A 12,828-nucleotide genomic window follows, 5' to 3' on the forward strand; every position below is an offset into this window, starting at 1 on the left:
CTTTGAACTATATATTGCTACCAATCCGTATCGTCGTGCAATTTTTTAGGTACAGTTACTACCATTTGTTGATACCCCATTGTGAATAACAATCTACCAGTAGAGATATTGACTCCAATGCTGCAATAACCCGGGTTTCTTTTTAAATAAAGCACTAACGCTTCAATATTTTCAAATTAAACGGACGGGAGCTAATAAAACCAAACAAAAGCCAAAATCAGAGCTTATTTAGGACAAGGAATATAACATGAAGATGTCAATAAAAAAACGTCTGTCTGTTCTTCTAGTACTGATGTCCTAACATTCTAACATTCATTGATTATGAATTTATTTCTTGGTAATGTTAAGACTGTTAAACAAAACTTGTAATTAAAAAAAAATCCAAACCGTAAGGCGATTATATCTGAAATAACGTGCATAATGATGATAATGTTTCAGGTATGGTTATATTAAATCATTGCTTTATTATGTCAGACACAAGGCAATGAAATCGGATATAATCTCACCATTATTTGACTTAAGTAAAAGCTCAATACAAAAACATGAAATTCGTATCAAATAACATTTTTGCTCAGGTTTTGCATTATATATGCATTATATTATTAACAAATCCCTGACTAATTGAAGCTGAAACCTTTTTTTCTTTAGATATTGAGGCTTTTCTACATCAGCAATAGATTCCCTTAGCTGTATTTGTCAATAACTTTTAGGAATTCTTGGTCCTCAATGCTCTTCAAACTTATTTGGCTTTTTTTTTATTCGAGCGTCACTGACGAGTCTTTTGTAGACGAAACGCGCATCAGGCGCAAATACAAAATTTCAATCTTGCTATCTATGAGTTTATTTACAAACACTGGGTCGGTGCCACTGCTGGTGGAGTTTTATTCCGCGGGGTATCACCAGCCCAGTAGTCAGCACTTCTGTGTTGGCACAAATTATCATTGATATGGCCATGATAAAAATTAACCGTTTAAAAAAAAAATTGTTTTAAAGACTTAGGCTTTTCTACCTCAGATATATATCACCTTAGCTGTTTTTGGCAAAACTTTTTGGTATTATTGGTCCTCAATTCTCTTCCACTTCGTACAGATGAGATAAGTCCTAATGCATGGTTACATTTAACTAAGGACAGGTTTTATGACTGCTGTGACCGATCCTAGTACAGTATGTATGTTAATTTGAAAAGCAGAATTGGTCCTAGGACTGTTTATTGATTGTCCGAAATGTTAACCTCAGGAAGGTCCATGGACAGTATAGAGGTTAACTTTGGACGCAGTTAACTCTCGTCGAAGTTAAATTTGCCACAAGCAGTCCTACGCACAAAACTTTTAAACAGACTAAGGGTTATAGTTACGGTAGTTGTGTCAAGTCATTAAAGATGGCATATTATTGAATTGATATTCATTCACTCAGGTATTTTTTGCATTGGAATACACATTTCCAAACCAGTTGTTTGCATGATGCTGGTTATACTATTCTCACATATTTTATGATACTATGTTACTTAATCCCTAAAAGAAGGAATAGTGCTTGATTTGCATATGGTGACGATGTTTCTTTCGATAAGTTAAATTGAAATCTGGAGCTTGCATGTCAGTAACTGTCAGCAGTTCTTTGTTAATTTTAGTATCAGTTTCTGTTGTTGCCTGTTCTGATATCGGACTCGGACTTTGTTCAAACTGTCTTTGATTGTTCGTATTGCTGTTTGTTTGTTTGTTTAAGATTGTTTAATGGTATAAAGAAGGGTATAGATCACGTTAGACATGTTAAATCTCGCCGCATTTGTGCGCCTGTTCCAAGTCAGGAGCCTCTGGCATTTGTTAGTCTTGTAAGTTTTTTTGTTCCTTTATATGTTCCGGAGTTAAATGTAACGTCCATTATCACTGCACTAGTACTCATTTACGTTTATGGTAAAGGTATACCACGCCCCTGGGTGCTGAATTTTCAAGTTGTGTTGAAGACCCATTTGTTGCCTTAGACTGTTTTCTGTTCGTTGGTCGGTTCGTTGTCCCTTTTACACATTCCTAATTTGAATTCTCAATTTTATTAAATATCTCGTACTTTACCTCGGTAAACACTATTCAATCAATCAATTGTTGATTTATTTTTATTTTAGTTTTTATAATACTTCAAAGATAACATTGTTAACCTGTGCAATTAGAATCCGAAAACACTCCAACCATGTTTTGTTTGCATAGTTTAGTATTTGATGAGCACAACACCAATCACCTGCATCAAAATAATGTGCTACTGTACAAATGACGTTTAGTTGTACAGCAATCTCTTTGATGTAAAATATAACTGGAGCAGGTAAACTGCTGTTTACATAATAGATCAGACTAGCGACATTCCATATTCTGTAGATCTGTAGATCAGATAAAATCAATCCTGTAGTAAATATGACCCTTACACTTTTACAACATTTTTTGAAAAATAGCGAAGAAAAAAGTTGTTTACCGTTTGTATCTAATGATAATTAATGGTATCACCAACTTATCGTCCTCTGTAAAAACAAGATTATAAGTTTAATGTGCATTATAAAATGTTGATGTCATATATATATAATGTAAAAGAAGTCATTGTCTTTAAAATAAAACAACACTTTTTATTAAATTTCTTATTCCACATATTGTTCCAATTCGAAAATATGACAATTGTTGTTCATTCTCTTGATATATTTCAGCTTTAGATTTTGCCATTAAATAAGGAACTTTACATTTTGATTTTGTGTATAAAACTTTTCGCATAAGTTGAATATAAAATATAGTTTTTACTCATATTTGGTAAAATTTATATTTTTATTTCATATTATTCGTAATTGTGTACTGGAATTCTTTAAGTTAACTGGGTATCATTTTCTTTTGTTTATTTATTAAACATTGTGTTGGTGATTCGTTAGAAGGTCGATGAAAACTATTGACATTGCGTTTTAAATGTTTATTACTAGTCGACAATGCTGAAGAGCGGCGAAAGTTATCAAAAAGGGATCCGGTTTTATGGGTTCAAATTTATGTCAACATTTTTTGTAACTGACAAAAAACAAATATATTTAGATTTAAGCGTGCACAAAATAATTAGAAATGACTTGTTAAAATACACGCACTGAATACAGATCGTGAAATTAATAATACGATAGGACGTCCACAAAATACCACATCTGATAGAGAGACGCACGTACAGGAAATGAATAAAACACCTCCATCTTATCTACAAAACGTTGCATGTTATGTCACTTCTACTTTGAAAACAAAGTCGGTGATCCTATTATTTTTATTACATCATCGGATTCCGTAGACAATGAAAAATGAAATATTAATTAAAAACTCTGTTTAAAGATTTATGTACGGAATTAGGAGATTTGATGGTACAAATTGTCTGTCCCTATATATTAAAACCTTTGATGTAGATTTTAATCTAGCTAATATCTCGTAACACAATGTCGGTGATATTTAGTATTTCAACATTTGACAACGAATATTTACAAGGTCAATTTGAGTGCAAAACTTAAAGGAATAATAAGGACGGGCCAATTTATAGTCGATTATATTCATCAAATATAAAATGAAACCATGGTGTTTTTTTATGAATTGATATGTCTTGCAAGAGGGACGAAAGATACCAAAGGGACAGCCAAACTCATAGATCGAAAATAAACTGACAACGCCATGGCTAAAACTAAAAAGGTAAACAGGCAAATAATAGTACAGGAGACCCAACATAGAAAACTAAAGACTCAGCAACACGAACCAGATCAAAAACTGAGGGTGATCTCATGTGCTCAAGAAGGGTAAGCAGATCCTGCGCCACATCTGGCGCCAATCTTGTTTTCTGTAGTTGAGATATACGATATCTTAAAAAAAAAACACGAATTCAGTTTGGGGAGTTATCTAACATTATACAAAGAAGTATAACTTGAAGGTTCCCAATATGTATTATTTCAAAGGGTTTTTTACCTCAACATGCAAACGTTTTAACTTAAACATCCGTCAATGTGTTTGTATTGTCTTTCATTTTTTGCTGGTGTGTATTGTATATGCGACTTTGTGTATTTCGTTGGTTCTTATAACGTGACTCTGTTACAAAATACGTTGAACCACAAATGTCAAAATTATTTAATTGCGTAGTGGAATGAACTAGTTGTGTTTCTATATAACTTTTGGACTATTTTAAATCTCGGTCTATTTCTGAAATTAAGTCTTACATGCTTTGATTTTTTACCCTGTATGCTAACATTTCAAAATTGTTTGTATATACATAGAACGACAAATATATGTGACGTATAAAATTTTCTAATGACAGACACGCGAATCAATGAATGTGCTTTTGGATAGATGTTTTTGTGTTCTGTTAAATTATTCCTTTTAAAATTGTTACACGATGATGACTGATGTATCCATATTTTGCCTATTTCATTCAGTATGTCTGTTTAGTTCACGCATCATCTGATAGAGAGACGCACGCATGAATAAAACACCTCCATCTTATCTACAAAACGTTGCATGTTATGTCACTTCTACTTTGAAAACAAACTCGGTGATCCTATTATTTTTATTACATCATCGGATTCCGTAGACAATGAAAAATGAAATATTAATTAAAAACTATGTTTAAAGATTTATGTACGGAAGTAGGAGATGTGATGGTACAAATTGTCTGTCCCTATATATTAAAATCTTTGATGTAGATTTTAATCTAGCTAATATCTCGTAACACAATGTCGGTGATATTTAGTATTTCAACATTTGACAACGAATATGTACAAGGTCAATTTGAGTGCAAAACTTAAAGGAATAATAAGGACGGGCCAATTTATAGTCGATTATATTCATCAAATATAAAATGAAACCATGGTGTTTTTTATGAATTGATATGTCTTGCAAGAGGGACGAAAGATACCAAAGGGACAGCCAAACTCATAGATCGAAAATAAACTGAAAACGCCATGGCTAAAACTAAAAAGGTAAACAGGCAAATAATAGTACAGAAGACCCAACATAGAAAACTAAAGACTCAGCAACACGAACCAGATCAAAAACTGAGAGTGATCTCATGTGCTCAAGAAGGGTAGGCAGATCCTGCGCCACATCTGGCGCCAATCTTGTTTTCTGTAGTTGAGATATACGATATCTTAAAAAAAACACGAATTCAGTTTGGGGAGTTATCTAACATTATACAAAGAAGTATAACTTGAAGGTTCCCAATATGTATTATTTCAAAGGGTTTTTTACCTCAACATGCAAACGTTTTAACTTAAACATCCGTCAATGTGTTTGTATTGTCTTTCATTTTTTGCTGGTGTGTATTGTATATGCGACTTTGTGTATTTCGTTGGTTCTTATAACGTGACTCTGTTACAAAATACGTTGAACCACAAATGTAAAAATTATTTAACCGCGTAGTGGAGTGAACTAGTTGTGTTTCTATATAACTTTTGGACTATTTTAAATCTCGGTCTATTTCTGAAATTAAGTCTTACATGCTTTGATTTTTTAACCCTGTATGCTAACATTTCAAAATTGTTTGTATATACATAGAACGACAAATATATGTGACGTATAAAATTTTCTAATGACAAACACGCGAATCAATGAATGTGTTTTTGGATAGATGTTTTTGTGTTCTGTTATTCCTTTTAAAATTGTTACACGATGATGACTGATGTATCCATATTTTGCCTATTTCATTCAGTCTGTCTGTTTAGTTCACGCATCATTGTAAATATAACGGAATTTGATGAGATTGGCATGAAAATGAGAGGTATAGCGGTATAAAACCAGGTTTGATCCACCATTTTCTACATTTGAGAAGTACCAAGTCAGGAATATGACGGTTCTTGTCCATTCGTTTTTGATTTGTTGGGTTATTTGATTTTGCCATGTGATTATAAACTATCCGATTAGATTTCCCTCTAAGTTCAGTATTTTTGTGATTTTACTTTCTCACTTTATGTTTAGTCTGTAGATATATCCTTATTCAATATTTAGTTTTTCCAACTTAATTTTGAATAATTGCAGAATCAAAGCAAAAGTCTCTTAAAATACCGACGATTCTGTAGAAAATTAAACCTATCCCAAAGTGTATTCGAATTTTTAACTGTCAAGGACTTAAATTAATTCAAACCTCCAGACTGTTCTTGTTTATCTGACCTATTCAAATAATTGCTGTTGCTGTTATGTTGTAACCGATAGATATGACATAAAAAGCATTGAACTTTTCACAAGATGCAAGCAAAACGCCTTAACTGAAACATTCTCCATGTTGTTAGACGGAAAATCCATTTCAGAAGACGTTCAGTTAGCGACAATGCAAGCACATTGTTGAAGCCCACACTACGCAAACATAAACTACATATTTTATATGAACGGATCATATTATTCGGTCATGCAATTAGGTTCGCTTCGAAAAACTAAGATGCAGTTTGAGTAACAGTAAAATCTCCCATGCAGCTAGGTAATAAAGATGAAAGACCAAAATCGACATTACAGATGTACTAAAATATCCATTGATTAATATGTCCTGCATAATAAAGAGTGTGTATGTATTAGAAACCACAAGATATATATTGTCGTCACTGATATGAAGACACCAGAACTGGAATAATCGTCGGATTTGTACATTTACAGAATTTGTTTGATATATGTCTACATTTTGAGTCAGTCCGAAATACATAATGTATCATGAGTAATGCGTGCAAAGCAAGGCACATTTATTTTGTCCATGATTTGAATCACGCAGCATTTGAAATTAATTAAATACCCTCAGGTTTTTTCTTGTTGTTTGTGAATTGATATCATCATGATGTTTACTAAGATTGTAATGCATACTTGAAATGAGTCTCATTAAAAGCATGCAGTTTACCTGCTCGTCGTCTAGATCTATCATAACACAAGAGTTTTTGTTAATGGTTGTAGTCTATTTTTTCTAGCGCATTTCAAAGTACGTGTAATTGTGTAGTCTTGGGATAGTCTTTCCAATATCTAACCACCATTATTTTATTAAAGAAAAATCACAAAAGTACTGAACCCCATAGAAAATTCAGAAAGGAAAGTCCCTAATCAAATGGCAAAATCAAAATCTCAAACACATCAGAGTAATGGATAACAACTGTCATATTCCTGACTTGGTACAGGCATTTTCTTTTGTATAAAATGGTGGAATAAACCTGGTTTTATATTAAGCTTCACCTCTTACTTGTATGACAAGATGATGAACCTGGTTTTATATTAAGCTTCACCTCTTACTTGTATGACAAGATGATGAACCTGGTTTGATATAAAGCTTCACCTCACACTTGTATGGCAATCGCATCAAATTCAATTATATTGCTCTTTTAAATGCTCATTACTATTACTGTAGTTTGTCTGTGTAGTGGATTTTATCCGGTTGCTGATTTTCGTGTATTTCACGTTTACTTAATGAGAATAGCATTGAAAAGAAAAATCAACGTTTTGTAAGGATATTACGAAGATAATTGGAATTATTTTACGGAGTTTTAATTCATTCAAAGAACACTGGATTATTTTCAGTAAAAGCGGTGATATTTGGATATACAGGCTTGTAAGATTTACGAACACTGTGTGTTCTTTGGATGGTCTTCTCGGTATAGATGAACTTAATATAATAATTATTTTGCTAAATGATGACAAATCTAATATATAAATGTGAGCATCAGCATTCGCCAGATGGAATGCATCGCATATTTGTATATAACAATTTTAAGAGATGTCATTCCTTTTGACTTTCAGTCAAAGAAACAGACAAACCGCCCCTGATTTCACTAGGTGTAACGCATATGGACATCACAAAACAATACAGAACTTCATAAGCTTGGCTGTTGAAATACTGAATAGATTCATGATACACTAGATGAAGTCGAAAAGTCAGATACAACAGGTAGTAGCTATGGTCACACCTTACCGGATAGTTCAAACGGACTCCATATAAAAAAGAAATTGTGGTATGATTGCCAATGAGACAACTATCCACAAAAGACCAAAAGGACACAAACATAAACAACTATGGGTCACCGTACGGTCTTTAACAATGAGCAAAGCCCATACCGCATAGTCAGCTATAAAAGGCCCCGATAAAACAATGTAAAACAATTCAAACGAGAAAACTAACGGCCTTATTTACGTAATAAAATGGGGGAAAAAAACCAAATATGTAACACATAAACAAACGACAACCATTGAAATACAGGCTCATGACTTGGGACAGGCACATACATAAATAATGTGGCGGGGTTAAACATGTTAGCGGGATCCCAACCCTCCCGGATGAGTTAAACGTTTTTTGTCTACAAAATAAAATGGATGCGTAAAGAATGTCTTACGGACACAGATAGGATATGCAACGATGGCGAAACGGATCTGGAAACGTACCGGACATAACGGATGTCGAACGTACATCCAACGGAAACGTACCGGATAAAACGGATGAACAAGCTAAGCGGAAAATTTAAGGCGGCAATAAAAAAAACTTCAGATGCAGCATCGGTCTACTATATCTGCCAAGATTAACTTGTAGTCCAAATTCTACAAGGACAAAGTAGTAATTCATTCTTTTAGAGTAAAAGTGTATACCGAAAACCAACTTATCTTCGCGGATTTCGAGTTAATCTCTTTCTAGTGCAATCCGCGGCGACTTAATGTCGCGATTTTGCATTTTCTTTATATAATTAGACAAGGGAAAATAAAAGTGTAAAATGTTCGCGACGATTAAAATTCGCTTTATTTTTCTTAAATCGCTCGCATTATTTTAAATCCGTTAATGGTATGTACTTCTGTGATGAAAACGAAAATGGTGTTATGCGGAACTGTCCATCTGCACTGCAATCTTCGCTTTTTTTATCAAGAACTTGAATTATAAGTTTTAAAATGTGTGTATTTTTTTTTTTAAAAACAAAGAAAAAAATGTCTCTCCAAAAAAAAAAACACAAAGAGAGTATTGACAAAACTACCGGTACTCATTTTCGGAGAGACTGGACTGCCAGGCAAAGACCATGTCTGTCATTATTTCTTCTTTGAAACAAGATTAAATTCAGGATCCTAGCCTAGCTGAAGGCATCTCCGGGTGCTGGATTTTTCTTGCGCGATGTTGTAAACCCATTGGTCACCTTGTGCTGTTTCTGCTCTATGGTGTTGTTGTTGTCTTCTTGACACATTTTCCGTCTCTAAATAGTGAGTAATTAATGAATAACAGGAGATATGTGTTTTGTCCACGCATTGTGTCTCGCAGTATTGAGGTTAAATTGCATTTACTGCAATTTCCTTTGCTTTTTTTTTTACTGAGAAGATAATCTACTTGAAATAGAATTCAAGCAGGTTTATATGATTATCATTTAGATCCGTGATTACACAACTATAATCGCAGTCTTATTTTTACTTTCATATTTCAAAGACCGTGTAATTATGTCGTGTTGAGATAGTCTACTGCCTTGTGAAAATTGTCCTTTCAATAACGTACTTTCAGGTTTATTATACAATCGGATATTGGTATATGTCAGCTCTTTTAAATGCTCGTTAATTTTACTGTAGATTGTCAGTCTAGTGGATTTATCCGGTTGTTGCCTTTTATTTCTCTCACGTTCATGATAATTTCATTGATGAGAGGAATCTGCGATTTAGAAGAATATTACGAAGGCGGCTTCGTTTTACGAATGTCTCTGAGGATTTGAATTTTAAATTTCGAGGAATAAAACTCTATTTCCAGTAAAGTGACGATATTTGAGCGTGGTACTATTACTTGGTTATTCCTAAGGTTGTGTGTTCCTCTGTTTCAAATAAACAAGATTTTAAAAGTACTGATCAGTACTGTTATAAATTGATAGTATATAAATAAAGGAAAGATAATAACAGAAAAAAGAAAGCGTCCGTGCTCTAGTTTTTGAGATATATGACATTCAAAATCTGATTAGGAAATGATTCTCTCAGATGTTATATACATCTAACATTTGCCCCTTTTTCTGTCTGAGAACGAAAAAAAAACAGGATTTAATAAGATTTTGAAAGATGGCCTTTTAAACTATATGTAACGACATTATGTAATGAAAAGTAGGAGTTAGTGGGAAAATCTTTTTAATGGCATTAGACGGATAAACAGAGGCAACAGTAGTATACTGGTGTTCATAAGTCATATACCGATAAAGAAGAAAAAGAAAAAAAAATCCGTGTTACAATCCAAAACTGAGGGAAGCACATCAACTATAGCAGAAATAGAACAGGCTGAACAAAAAAAAATCTTCTGCTTAACAAACTATTCATAATGAGTATGGGCAAATGGCTAAAACAAAAACAAGTATTATTTTGTATGAAATTTCACATTTTTCATAAAAGAAACAATGTCTTGTTCACCAAGTCTGATATCATATCACTATAAGAAAAATCACAGTTAACAAAAGGAAAGAAATATTTCATAGAATGCTTGCTTTTACATTAATTAGAAATTGATGTAAAATAATGTATCATGCTTGGTTGCAAAAAAACCAATAAATAAAATTATTCGGGTTTACTGTAAATCATACAAAACCTTTAAACGGTGATACTCTGTTTGGCCTGAGACTACATAGTATTAGGTTTGACTGTCCCTCTGGTATCTATCGTCCCTTTTTAAGAATGTATCAGAAAGAGACAAGTATCATGTTTCTGTTCTTTTTGGTCCGCGGGTTGTTGTTTCTTCGACACATTCCTCATTTCTATTATCTATGGTATCATGTTTGTATATGTGCCATTTTCATCATAAGGCAACTGTGATTGTCATTTAAGTTTGTAATTTGTTGATGAAATAATTGAACTTAACTAAGTAAATATTCCTATTAATGTGTTTAAAGAAGAGATTGTTTCCTAATATAATACAATTAACATAGGCGACAAATAGCATATTTCGAAATGGCGCATTGCCCCATATTATTCTTATACAGTCAGGACAATAACATAAAAAGAGAGCCAAAGATACCAAAAGTGATATGCAAACTCATTTGTAAAGTGGAGATCTTACTGATAATACTATGGCGAAAACCTAAATCTGACTAAAAGGACAACATTTCAAAGAACAGAACAAAACATACAGACTGAGCAATCATCAGGTGTTCCAGATTAATAAACAGATCCTGCTAGATTTGTGGTACCAGTGGTGTTGATCGAGTAAGTACACACCCATGATAGGTAAGTCATATTCGAAGAAATGAGGACAACATTTTAGTTACAATGATTGAAACATACCTGTCGTCGTATATAAAACAGATATTCCATACGGTCAACAAGATCATGACAGCAATACTGCAAAACTTATTAATGTCAATTATAACTGATAATCGCTCAGTACGTCATAACATAAATTTACACATTATTATGATTATATATGTGTAATAAATGAATTGTTTTTTTCTATATGTGCAGTTGGGAAAAGCGTTTGTCCATATGAAAGTAAGGAGGTGTGTATTATTGTTAATTAAAGACAATTACCTGGACGGTGTGGTAAGAGCTTTTTGGTAACAACATATTCATGCTGGGAGTCAATTTAAAATGTAAATGATTGAATGTCCCTCTTGTATTTTTCGCCACTCTGTTTTTTTAACAATACATCATACGAACTAACTATATAAATCAGATGAAACGATTTCACTCATCATATCCGAACCAATCACCAAAAAAGCTAACATAAGGCAAGAAAATATCTATTCGTATGATAAAACAGGATGAAGGACAAACACACATTTATAAATGTATGGTCGTATACATAATGTGAGATATTAGTATCTGAACTTACGGGCTGTATAAACAACGTTACTTCAACTTTGGCATTTTAGATCCAGTTTGTGATCAGATTTCTTCAGGTGAAGCCAAACTTTCCAATCCAATAATGCGAATGAAATTAAGTTTAGTTGTATCTTATTAGTGGTAACAAAATCATCGTCTGAAAGATTAACCAGTTATAGGAAGGTAACATTATTGAAATCTGAATGCCACTAAAGCATAGCAAACAGTTTATAGACAAAACCTAGAACAGTTAAACATCATTATGCCATCTAATTGGAAACCCTTATGTTATCCATGGTAGTATGGATGTCTCCCGCTATCTTCGATAAAAAATAGCTGAGTATTTACTATGTAATATGTCTAAATTTTGAAGCAGGAATATCATTCATTTTAAAAAAAATCAATTTATTTTATTGTATTGTAATACAATTATATCATCATCGTTTATTTGAGTAGTTATCCTCTGAAAAATGTAGAGCGATACTATAAATGCGCTACCAAATTTACACCAAACACACGAACCCCTGCCAAAAGTGTGCTAATCTTGGCTTGATGTAAGTGTTTTACGACTAATCTTTCTACTTCTTTATTGACTAGTTTCGTGACTTTCATTGAAGAATGTATCATATTTTGCAATAAAGCATATGAAAATAGAAGAATTCATTATTGTGCAGGATTAAAAGCTGTTTTAATTGTCGTTTTCCTATTGGATCTTTTAGTCGCCTTTGGTCATACAGTTTACTTGTTTTTCCAGACTGTTAATGACAGGGTTAGTCTAAATCGCTCAAAGGCAAATGAAAGGTTTTCTAATCAACATTCCTGTTTGGTTTATAAGATCTTTTTTTTTAATTTCTTGGGTTTTCAAATATTTTTGCATCGAGCACCGCTGAAGAGACATTGATTGTCAAACTGTGCATCTGGTCGATGATCGATTGTTTGGATATATTAGTTGTAGTTGGGATTTGAACTCGCTTTCAATTAAGACGAATACTCTTACATTCTGTTTTATGTCTGTTTTTTATGTTTTTTTTATGTTTTAATTTTTCTTATAAATTTCTAAGGTTTTGTT

Source organism: Mytilus trossulus, chromosome 10 (assembly GCF_036588685.1).
Source record: "Mytilus trossulus isolate FHL-02 chromosome 10, PNRI_Mtr1.1.1.hap1, whole genome shotgun sequence".
NCBI lineage: Eukaryota > Metazoa > Mollusca > Bivalvia > Mytilida > Mytilidae > Mytilus > Mytilus trossulus.